Here is a 10,556-nt window from a genome sequence, read left to right on the forward strand (position 1 = left end):
TCGAGAGTCCGGACCAAAGACACTAGAGGAGCAAGATGGACCACTCGACCCTAAAAAAACACAGTATGTCATGGCGCCATTTTAGTAGGGAGAAACTTACAGAAACATTTAAAAAGAAAAATAACAAAAATCTGCGAATTGATAGATGAGATATATTCTGCATTTTAATGGTATCATCACACATACTATTCCCCTAAAACACTGATTACACTGCGAGTGGCACGGCGGGTTTTGCCTACTAAAATGGCGGCTGTCCGCTCCTTTGCGTACGACACTTCAGTATAGGCGATTTCAACGGAGTGGTCCATCTTGCTCCTCTAGTGTCTTTGGTCGGGACAGACGCAAAGCGCCCGAGTAACAGCGGGACGGACGGACGGACGGGCAGCACAGAAAATAGGTGCAGGAGGAGGCCATTTGGCCCTTCGAGCCAGCACCGCTCATCTCCAGAGAGAAGGAAAGTAGGTGAAAGTTTCGGGATCCAGTTCCTGTGGTGATGTGGCGTGCGAGCTCGAGCGCAGCCGGGGGAATCTCACCTTAAAGAAAATATGTGGGCATGACAATTGCTGCAACGTGCAGGGTGAAACCAGAGCTGCCGCTGGACTAGAGATATGGAAGGGTTAGGTGTGAAAACGACGGATCAAAGCAGACACAGTTTGAGGAAATGTAGAATGGTTCATTGTTAACTATGAGGAAGGTGACAAGGCTTCAGCCAGGCTCCAGCCCGATCTCGGCTGCTGACCTTGTGGACTTTGCACGTCCCCCCACCACCCACATACACACACACACACACCCATGAACATCAGTCTGAAGGTCGACACAAAAAGTGGACTGTGCCTCCTGCGAGTGTGGGGACCCAACACAGACAATGGACAATAGGTGCAGGAGGAGGCCATTCGGCCCTTCGAGCCAGCACCGCCATTCAATGTGATTATGGCTGATCATTCTCAATCAGTACCCCGTTCCTGCCTTCTCCCCATACCCCCTGACTCTGCTATCCTTAAGAGCTCTATCCAGCTCTCTCTTGAATGCATTCAGAGAATTGGCCTCCACTGCCTTCTGGGGCAGAGAATTCCACAGATTCACAACTCTCTGACTGAAAAAGTTTTTCCTCATCTCAGTTCTAAATGGCCTACCCCTTATTCTTAAACTGTGGCCCCTTGTTCTGGACTCCCCCAACATTGGGAACATGTTTCCTGCCTCTAACGTGTCCAACCCCTTAATAATCTTAAGACAGTGGAGCACACATAGTCACTAGTTGCCCCAAATACCGGCCACCGAATGGTGAACGAGGTCTGATTGACCTGGACAATGACACGTTGGCCTGGCTCGCCTCAACGGAGCTGCAGGTCTAAAAGATACACGACAGAAGAAGAAGAGGAAGAAAGGTAGACACAAAAAGCTGGAGTGACTCAGCGCGTCAGGCAGCATCTCTCTGGAGAGAAGGAATGGGGGACGTTTCGGGTCGAGACCCTTCATTCACCCATTCCTTCTCTCCAGAGATGCTGTCGGTCCCGCTAAGTTACTCCAGCTTTTTATGTCTATCTTCGGTTTAAACCTGCATCTGCAGTTCCTTCCTGCACACGAACATCAGTCTGGTGCTTCGCATTCTTGCCACATCGCAAAGATGCGCAGGTAGGATCCTAGGCAAATGACAGAAGAAATAGTCTCGACCCGAAACATCACCCATTCCCTCTCTCCTAGATGCTGCCTGACCTGCTGAGTTACTCCAGCTTTTTGTGATACCTTCGAAGAGACCACCAAGACCAAGGAGCTAATCATCAACTTCCGTAGGTCACATAACGGGGAATACGCCCCGATCTTTATCAACGGGGACAGTGTGGAGAGTGTGTCCAGCTTCAAGTTTCTGGGCACTCACATTTCGGAGGACCTAACATGGTCCAATAACACTGCTGCGCTGGTCAAGAAGGCACAGCAACGACTGTTCTACCTAAGAACACTGAAAAAGTCTGGTCTACCCCAAAGCTGCTGACGACCTTCTAACGCTGCACCATAGAGAGCATCCCAACACATGGCATCCCTGTATTGTACCTCAGCTGCATGGAGGCAGAAAGGAAAGCTCTTCAGCGGGTAGTCTATAGAGCTCAGAGGACCATCGGAACACAGCTATCAGCCTTGGAGGGCATCTACAACACACAATGCCTCAGAAAAGCCACCGGCATCCACAAAGACTCTTCACACCCCTGCAACAGTCTGTTCGAACTCCTTCCATCGGACAGACGATACAAGGCCTTCTACACCCGCACCTCCAGACTCAGGAACAGCTTCATCCCCAGGGCCATAGCTGCTATGAACCGGTCCTGCTGAGCCGGATGGTCAAAACGCACAGTGATCCGGCACAGATCGACTTGCACTTTATTCTGTCTTAAAACCGTTACAATTTGTTTCGTTGGGTTGTTGTTTAAATTAATTAAATGATTGCATCGTATGGGAGGCGCATTCCCAATCTCGTTGTACCCCTGTACAATGACAATAAAGATGTATTGTATTGTATGTTGACATATTTATGTATAGGAAAAAAACTGCAGATGCTGGTTTAAATCGAAGATAGACACTAAATGCTGGAGTAACTCAGCGGGTCAGGCAGCATCTCTGGAGAGAAGGAATGGGTGAAACCAGTTTGAAGGTATCACAAAACAAGTTCTGTACCTACTCACCATATGAAATAAAACACAACTAAAATGGGTCTAAGTTACTTATGTAGGCCTATTGATAACTATATGACTATATCTGTGCTGCTTCCCGCTTCATACAGAACTTGGAAGTTCCCTTATCTTTACTGGATATTTCTACCCTGCTTTCACTTTCATGTGTAGGAAGGAACTGCAGATGCTGGTTTAAACTGAAGATAGACACAAAAAGCTGGAGTAACTCAGTGGGACAGGCAGCATCTCTGGAGAGAAGGAATGGGTGATGTTTCGGGTCAAGACCCTTCAGACTAGTTAGGGATAAGTGAAATGAGAGAAATAGACGATGATGTGGAGAGATAAAGAACAATGAATGAAATATATGCAAAATAGTAACGATAATAAAGGAAACAGCCATTGTTATCTATTAGGTGAAAACGAGAAGCAAGTGCGACTTGGGTGGGGGAGGAATAGAGAGAGGGAATCCCGATTCTAGCTGAAGTTAGAGCAATCAATATTCATACCGCTGGGGTGTAAGCTGCCCATGCGAAATATGAGATGCTGTTCCTCCAATTTGCATTTAGCTCACTCTGACAATGGAGGCCAAGGACAGAAAGGTCTGTGTGGTAATGGGAAGGAGAATTAAAGTGTTTAGCAACCGGGAGATCAGGTAGATTCAGGCGGACTGAGCAAAGGTGTTCAGCGAAACGATCACCCAGTCAACGTTTGGTTTCACCGATGTATGAGAGTCCACATCTTGAACAACAGATAAAGCAGATGAGGTTGGAGGACATGCAAGTGAACCTCTGCCTACCTGAAACCCTGGATAGAGTCTGGGGAGGAGGTATAAGAACAGGTATTGCATCTTCTGCGGTTGCAGAAGATGCAACATCGTACAATTATATCAACCTTTATCTTTATCATCGTTACCTTTTTGCACATTTTTCACTTCCATATGGTCCTTTCAGGACTCCTTCGCTTTTTAACTACTTTATCCATTTCAGGTTATGAACTGATCTACAAGCCTATGATTTCTACAAGCAGAAGTATTTGTATCCTATTGCTTCCTGTAACCATTCTTTCCATTTCATACTTTATCCATCTCTATTACAATTGTTCTGAAGATGCTACCTTCTCCACTTCCAACATGACATTTTTTTTGGTGGCGTCAGCAATGGCTGCCTCGCCAACAGTCTGTCTGTCCCTTCCTTTGTTGTTTGTTTGTATTGTTAAATATATGTTTTTAGTGTTCTTTAGCTTGTTTTATGGGGGGGGGGGGGCAGTTGGAAACTTTTTCTAATCTGTTACCTCGACGGAGATGCGATTTTATTTCCCATATCGTATCTCCATCCGCACCGCGGCCTAACATCCGCACCGCGGCCTTTGCTGCAGTCCGACTTCGAGAGCTCCACCGCGGGAGCCTGCGGTCTTTAACATCATGAAGCTCATGGTCTCTGGTTAGAGATCGACTTCGGGAACTCCAAGCCACAGGAGCTTTTGACCGCCCCAACGCTGGAGCTTCGACTGCCCTGACGCAGGAGTTTCGATCTCACTGACGGATGGTTCGACTGTCCCGACCGCGGGAGAATAAAAGAGGGCTTGGACTTTATTGCCTTCCATCACAGTGAGGAACGTGGAGAATCCGCAGTGGTGGATGTTTATGTTAACTTTCATGTAGTTGTGTGCCTTTTTTTCTTTTTAGCATGTCTGTATGGTAATTCAAATTTCACTGTACCTTAATTGGTACATGTGACAATAAACTGGCCTTGAAATCTTGAAACCTTGACCTTGAATTAGTATGTATTACCGTTCTCACATTTGAACCTCCTCTCATCCAGAACAAGGGTAGAGTTCCTTTACATCAGCCTCCACATTCAACAGATCATCTTCAGTAATTTCCAACATCTTTAATGTGATGCCATCACCAGACACATCTTCCCCTCCCTTCCTTTTCAGCATTCTAAGGGATTGTTCCCTTTTTTATAATATCTTCAAATGCAACTGCAAGAGATTTTACCTCTACTTTGACCATTCGAGGATCATGTACATTCTTTCCCGGGGAGCAACAGTTTACTTGTAGTGTATCCAATGTAGCATTGTGCTATAGTACTGACACTGTGGTCTCCTTTATATCAAGAAAACAAATGTACGTAGATTGAATGACTGCATTGCAGAACACCTTCATTCAGTCTGTGAGCTTTGTTGTGGGGTTAGAGTTAGAGTTTTAATTATCCCACTCTTTTGGTTGCCATTCTTAGTCTTCCTTTCCACGCCATCTCTGGCCTCCTACTTTGTACCAAGAATCACAATATAAATCCGAGGAACAACAGTTGATCTAAGTCGGCACAGGACAGCATTTTGGTTTTGACACTGCATTCAATGGTTTCAGATGATCAGCCACCTGTTTTATATCTCGTATTTTCAGCATTACCTTTCTCTCTTTCCTCCTATATACACCTCCACAGAGCCAAGCATACCTTTTGTCATTAATCAACTTTAATTACCCTCTTCAGCTATGCCATCAACATTTATATCATTGAATCCACCTCCACCCTATGACTGATTTTCCCTTTTATTCCCTTTACCTCTCACCAACTTATTTGCAACTTAACTTTATTTACCTTTCAATTTTCTCACTTCTGATGGAGTCTCTCTAACTCTGTTTCTTCTCCCACAGATGCTTCTTGACCTGTCAAGTTATTCCAACATTTATTGTTTTTATTTCTGGTTTCAATTTCTGGTAGGCCCCTCAGCCACTTGAGCCTGTTAAAAAAGGTAGTGGCTGATCCAATTGTAACCTCAGCATTCCATTCTGTCCTCTGTAACCTTTCAACCCTGTAAAATTTTATACAATAAAATATTCTAGGTGGTGCCTAACCATAAAGGCTTGGCAGAACTTCCATGCGTTTGTATACTTAAATATATTTGTATTTGCACTGACACTTTCAAATATGTGAATATACCACAAATTCTCTATTTATACTCCTTTAAAATTGCACTATTTGTTTTATATTGCCTTTTTAAAAATGCATTCATTTGTCTGGGATGTGGGTATGACTGACAAGTGAAGCATTTATTCCTCTTTGCTTACACTCTTGATGTTGAGCTGCCGACTGGAATCACTGCAGTGTCTCTGATGGAAGTACTTTCACAATGCTGTTTGGTCGGGAGTTACAGATATAGACTCAGGGATGATGAAGAAAGACAAGATCGCGTGTGCCTTGGAGAATTTGCAAGTGATGTTGCCTTGTCAGCATCGTCTTTTACTTCCCATATCTCAGAGACATGGGACTTTTAGGTTATTTGACCTCAGTAAATTTCAACTAATGTGTAGATGATGGTAACATCCATACAGAGCTAATAGGAATGTAGGGAGAATAAAATGGATTAGTGTAATAGTTGTGTAAATGGGTGCTTAATGGTCATCACAGAGCTGGTGAGTTAAAGGGACCATTTTTGTGCTGGATGGAATTGTGGTTGAGATGATATGTTTGGGAGATGTTATTGTGTATTTGCTGTACATTTTGTAGGTGGTTTCAAGGTCAGTTTATTATCATGAGTACCAATTAAGGTACAGTCAATTTGAAATTTGGTGGTATACACTACAGCCTCTATGCAACTGTAATGGAGGGAATCGGTCTGTATATTGGTGGATGAGGTGCCTTCAACGAATAAGATAACACCAGAACTGTTCTTTTGGCTCACAATGTCTGTGCCAAACATGATGCCAAATGATATTTATCCATTCTGCCTGCATATGATCCATATCTTGCCATGCATATTCAGGTGCCTACCTAAAAGCCTCTGAAATACCACTATCATATCTGTTGCGAACACCGCTCCTGGCACTGTTCCAGGTACCTACCACAGATATGTGCCGATAACTTTATAAACTCCCAGCGCGTCTTTTCTCAACCTCTAATGCTCTAGAGAAATCAATTCATGTTTGTCCAAACTCTCAAGATGGTGGTGGTGGAGGCAGATACGATTGTGGCATTTAAGAGGCTTTTAGATTGGCATTTGGATATGCAGGGAATGGAGGGATATGGATCGTGTGTAGGTAGAGGAGGTTAGTTTAACCTGGCATAATAATATAATATTCATTTATTGTCGTTGCAACAAGTGCAACGAAATTAAAAAATAGCAATCCTGACAGTGCGTAAAAAACATATATGCAATAAATGCAAAACAAATAAATACCAATATATTAAATACAAAAGTTTTAACAGTGTGACCTATTGCAGAAAGTAGTGTTCAGTTCTCGTATGGCCCTGGGGTAAAAACTGTTCTTGAGTCTGTTTGTTCGGGATTTGATCGACCTGAAACGTCGACCAGAGGGCAGAAGAACAAACAGACGGTGGCCGGGGTGGGATGGGACTTTTATTATTTTTCCTGCTCTACTGAGGCAGCGCAGGCTGAACAGATGCTCAGCAGTGACATTGTGAGCTAAAGGGTCTGTTCATGTGCTGTGCTGTTCTATGTTCCAAATATAGTGTGCCACCTCTCCTCAAAGAACATAGTGCTGACCAGAAAACTTGCTTGTGGGGCTGTTGAATTAATATATGTCAATGCCTGGAAAAATGTTAGAGGTGAAAGGGAGTTTAAAACCATGCCGCCTACTATCAGAGTAGGTAATCTGGTACCCACTGGGGAAATTCAGTATAAAGTTTATTTCATAAAACAAAGGCAAAAATTGAAAATTCTCAAATTTATTTATATGTCTCAATCTTTTACTGCTGAGTCCCCAGACTGTGACCATTACTTTTTCCCAACCAGATAAGTGATTGAGTCACCAGTATTTATTGCTGTGCTTGTGGATGAAGTGATTATCTTATAATTCCCATTTCTCGAAAAAAAGCATTGAGCATGTTTGATTTTTCTTTCATTGTGCTCTAGAGATGCAGCTTATTTTGATCGATACATATTAACTTAAAGATTCAGAAAATACAACAGTAATTCAATGAAGAGGTTTTTTTAAAAGTTGAATATTTGTACAGGGTACTCACTTTAATATTTCCAATATTCCCTTTTATTTTCTTTACAAATCATAACTTCAATCACTGTCAATGTTATTACTGGTTTTACTTTTAACCAAAGTTTTTGATAAAGATGGATCTTTTCCAGATTTACTGGCAACAGTTAAATAGAAATGAAACCGACACTTACTGGCATGTTTTCTTAAGCAATAACAGAGGGTAATTTCCTTTGAGCTAAAATTGGATATTTGCTTCAAGACTTATTGGTGAGGTGATATATTTGGATTGCGATGTGAATTTCACTTTTATCTATTAGTTTATCAATAGAATTTATATTGCACCAATTCAGGTAAAGGTTACAACATGAAGGAAGCCGTTTAGATCACTAAATCTATGCCTGTACAATCTGTAAGTACATATCCAGTTACTCTCTGAATGCCACAATTGCATCTGTGGCCACTCCTACACCTCCACAGTGGTGCAGCTGAAAGAGCTGCTGCCTCACAGCAAGAGAGACAAGGGTTTGATCCTGACCTTGGGAGCTAGCTTGTGGTATTAGCATTTTCTCTCTGTGATCCTGCGGGTTTCATCCGGGCATCCCACATTCCAAAGATGTCCGGGTTTGTAGGTTAATTGGCCTCTGTACATTGCACCTAGTGTAGGGAATGGATGTAAAACATAGAAACATAGAACAACTTTGGTGATTCAAAGTTGATTTCAATCGCTCAATTTCCCATTCCCCCAACCCCATCCCTGCCGAAACTGGTGGTGCATTCTAAATGTTAAGCATTCACAGAATTTTAAAAAGAATTCCCCATTTCACTATTGATTTTTCTGCCAATTGCCTTAATCCTATGTCCTCTGATTCCTAACCTGTCCATGATCAAAAACATTTCTCCCTTTCTATGAGTGTTGTAGCTCAGTTCATGTGAAACATTCATATCAACCTGCCTTTTTAAAGCTCTGCGAACAAGAACTCAATGGTACCACTGCTTCCCCACACCCATTTTCTTTATTGTGCATTCCTGGTCTTCTTGTACCACAGCAAGTGTACCTAACACATTTCTGGATTAAATTCAATTTGCCTCCTTTTTCATTTCTCTAAACCATATCATAGAGTTATAGAGATATGCAGCACAATAATAGGCCCAATAGATCCATGCTGACCTATGCACATTCTATTTGCCTATGTTTTGCAATATCCTTCTGAACCTTTCCCATCCATGTAGCCATCCAAATGTTTTTTTTACCATTGGCATTGCACCCACTTCTACCACTTCCTCTGGCAGCGTGTTCCATTTACCCACCATCCTCTGAGCAAAAAAGAAAATTGCCCCTCTGGTCCCCTTTAAATCAATATCCTCTCATTCTAAAACCTGCACCCTCTCGTTTTAGACTTCCCCACTCTGGGAAGATGACCACAACCATCCAGCTTACCTATGCCCTTTATGATTTTATAAACATCGAAAAGGCCACCCCCAGTCCTAGCCTATCTGGTCTGTATTTATATTTCAAATCGTCCAGTCCTCGTCCTCGTGAATCTTTTCTGCACCCCCTTTAGCTTAACTACATCCTTCCTATAGCAAGGTAACCAGAAATGCAAACAATCTTCCAAATGGTGTCTCACCAACATCTTGTGGGCTCGATTGTAATCATGTATTGTCTTTCCGCTGGCTGGTTAGCACATGACAAATGTTTTTCACTGCACGGTACATCTGACAATAAATTAAGCTAATCTTGCACAACTGTAACATGGCACTCCAGCTGTTGTACTCAATGCCTCTACCAATGACAGAAACATGGCATACATCTTCTTAATCCCCCATATGTGTCGCCACATTTAGGGAACTACGTACTTGTACCTGAGGTTTTTGTTCTATAACACTCCCCAGGGCCCTGCCATTCATTGTATACGTCCTAACCTGGTTTATATTCCAAAAATACATTACTTTGCACTAGTCGGTGTAAAATTTAATTTGCCATTCCTTTTACCATGTTCGCAGTTGATCCAGATCCTGTTGTAACCTTAAAACAATTTTCTTTGATGTCCACTATACCACAAATCTTTGCTGTCATCTGCAACTTATCATACACCGACTTTCTCCTCCAAATCGTCAATATATGGCAAACAATAGGGGACCAATGCTGATCCCTGCAGCACACCATAGGTCGCCAAGGTCTCCAACTTGAAAAACACACCACAATAGACAATAGACAATAGGTGCAGGAGGAGGCCATTCGGCCCTTCAAGCCAGCACCGCCATTCAATGTGATCATGGCTGATCATTCTCAATCAGTACCCCGTTCCTGCCTTCTCCCCATACCCCCTGACTCCACTATCCTTAAGAGCTCTATCCAGCTCTCTCTTGAATGCTTTCAGAGAATTGGCCTCCACTGCCTTCTGAGGCAGAGAATTCCACAGATTCACAACTCTCTGACTGAAAAAGTTTTTCCTCATCTCAGTTCTAAATGGCCTACCCCTTATTCTTAAACTGTGGCCCCTTGTTCTGGACCCCCATCACCATCTCACTCCTACCACCAAGCTACTTTTGCATGCAATTTACCAACATCTTGTACAGCTAAAGCATGGCATCTGAGCTCTTGTACTCGATGCCTCTAAAAAATGGTGGCAAGAATAAGGTGGATGGTGACAGTCATTGACTTTCCAAATGCACATAGATTCTGTCTCTCAGAATATTCTCCAGTAATGTTTTCACCATTGATTTTACACTCACTGACCTGAAGGTTCTCTGCTCATCCTTGCAGCTATTCTTAAATAAACACCCAATATTAGCCACCCTTCTGTCTTCTGGTATTCTACTCATGGCTAACAAATACCTTACTTGTGGTATCATGCTGCATTTTAAACATTATTGGAATAAACAAATAAAAGCAAATACTGTAAGTTTGTATGTAGATAAAATTTATTTGTGGA

The sequence above is a fragment of the Rhinoraja longicauda genome, chromosome 8 (genome assembly GCF_053455715.1).
Source record: "Rhinoraja longicauda isolate Sanriku21f chromosome 8, sRhiLon1.1, whole genome shotgun sequence".
In the NCBI taxonomy this organism is placed as follows: Eukaryota; Metazoa; Chordata; class Chondrichthyes; order Rajiformes; family Arhynchobatidae; genus Rhinoraja; species Rhinoraja longicauda.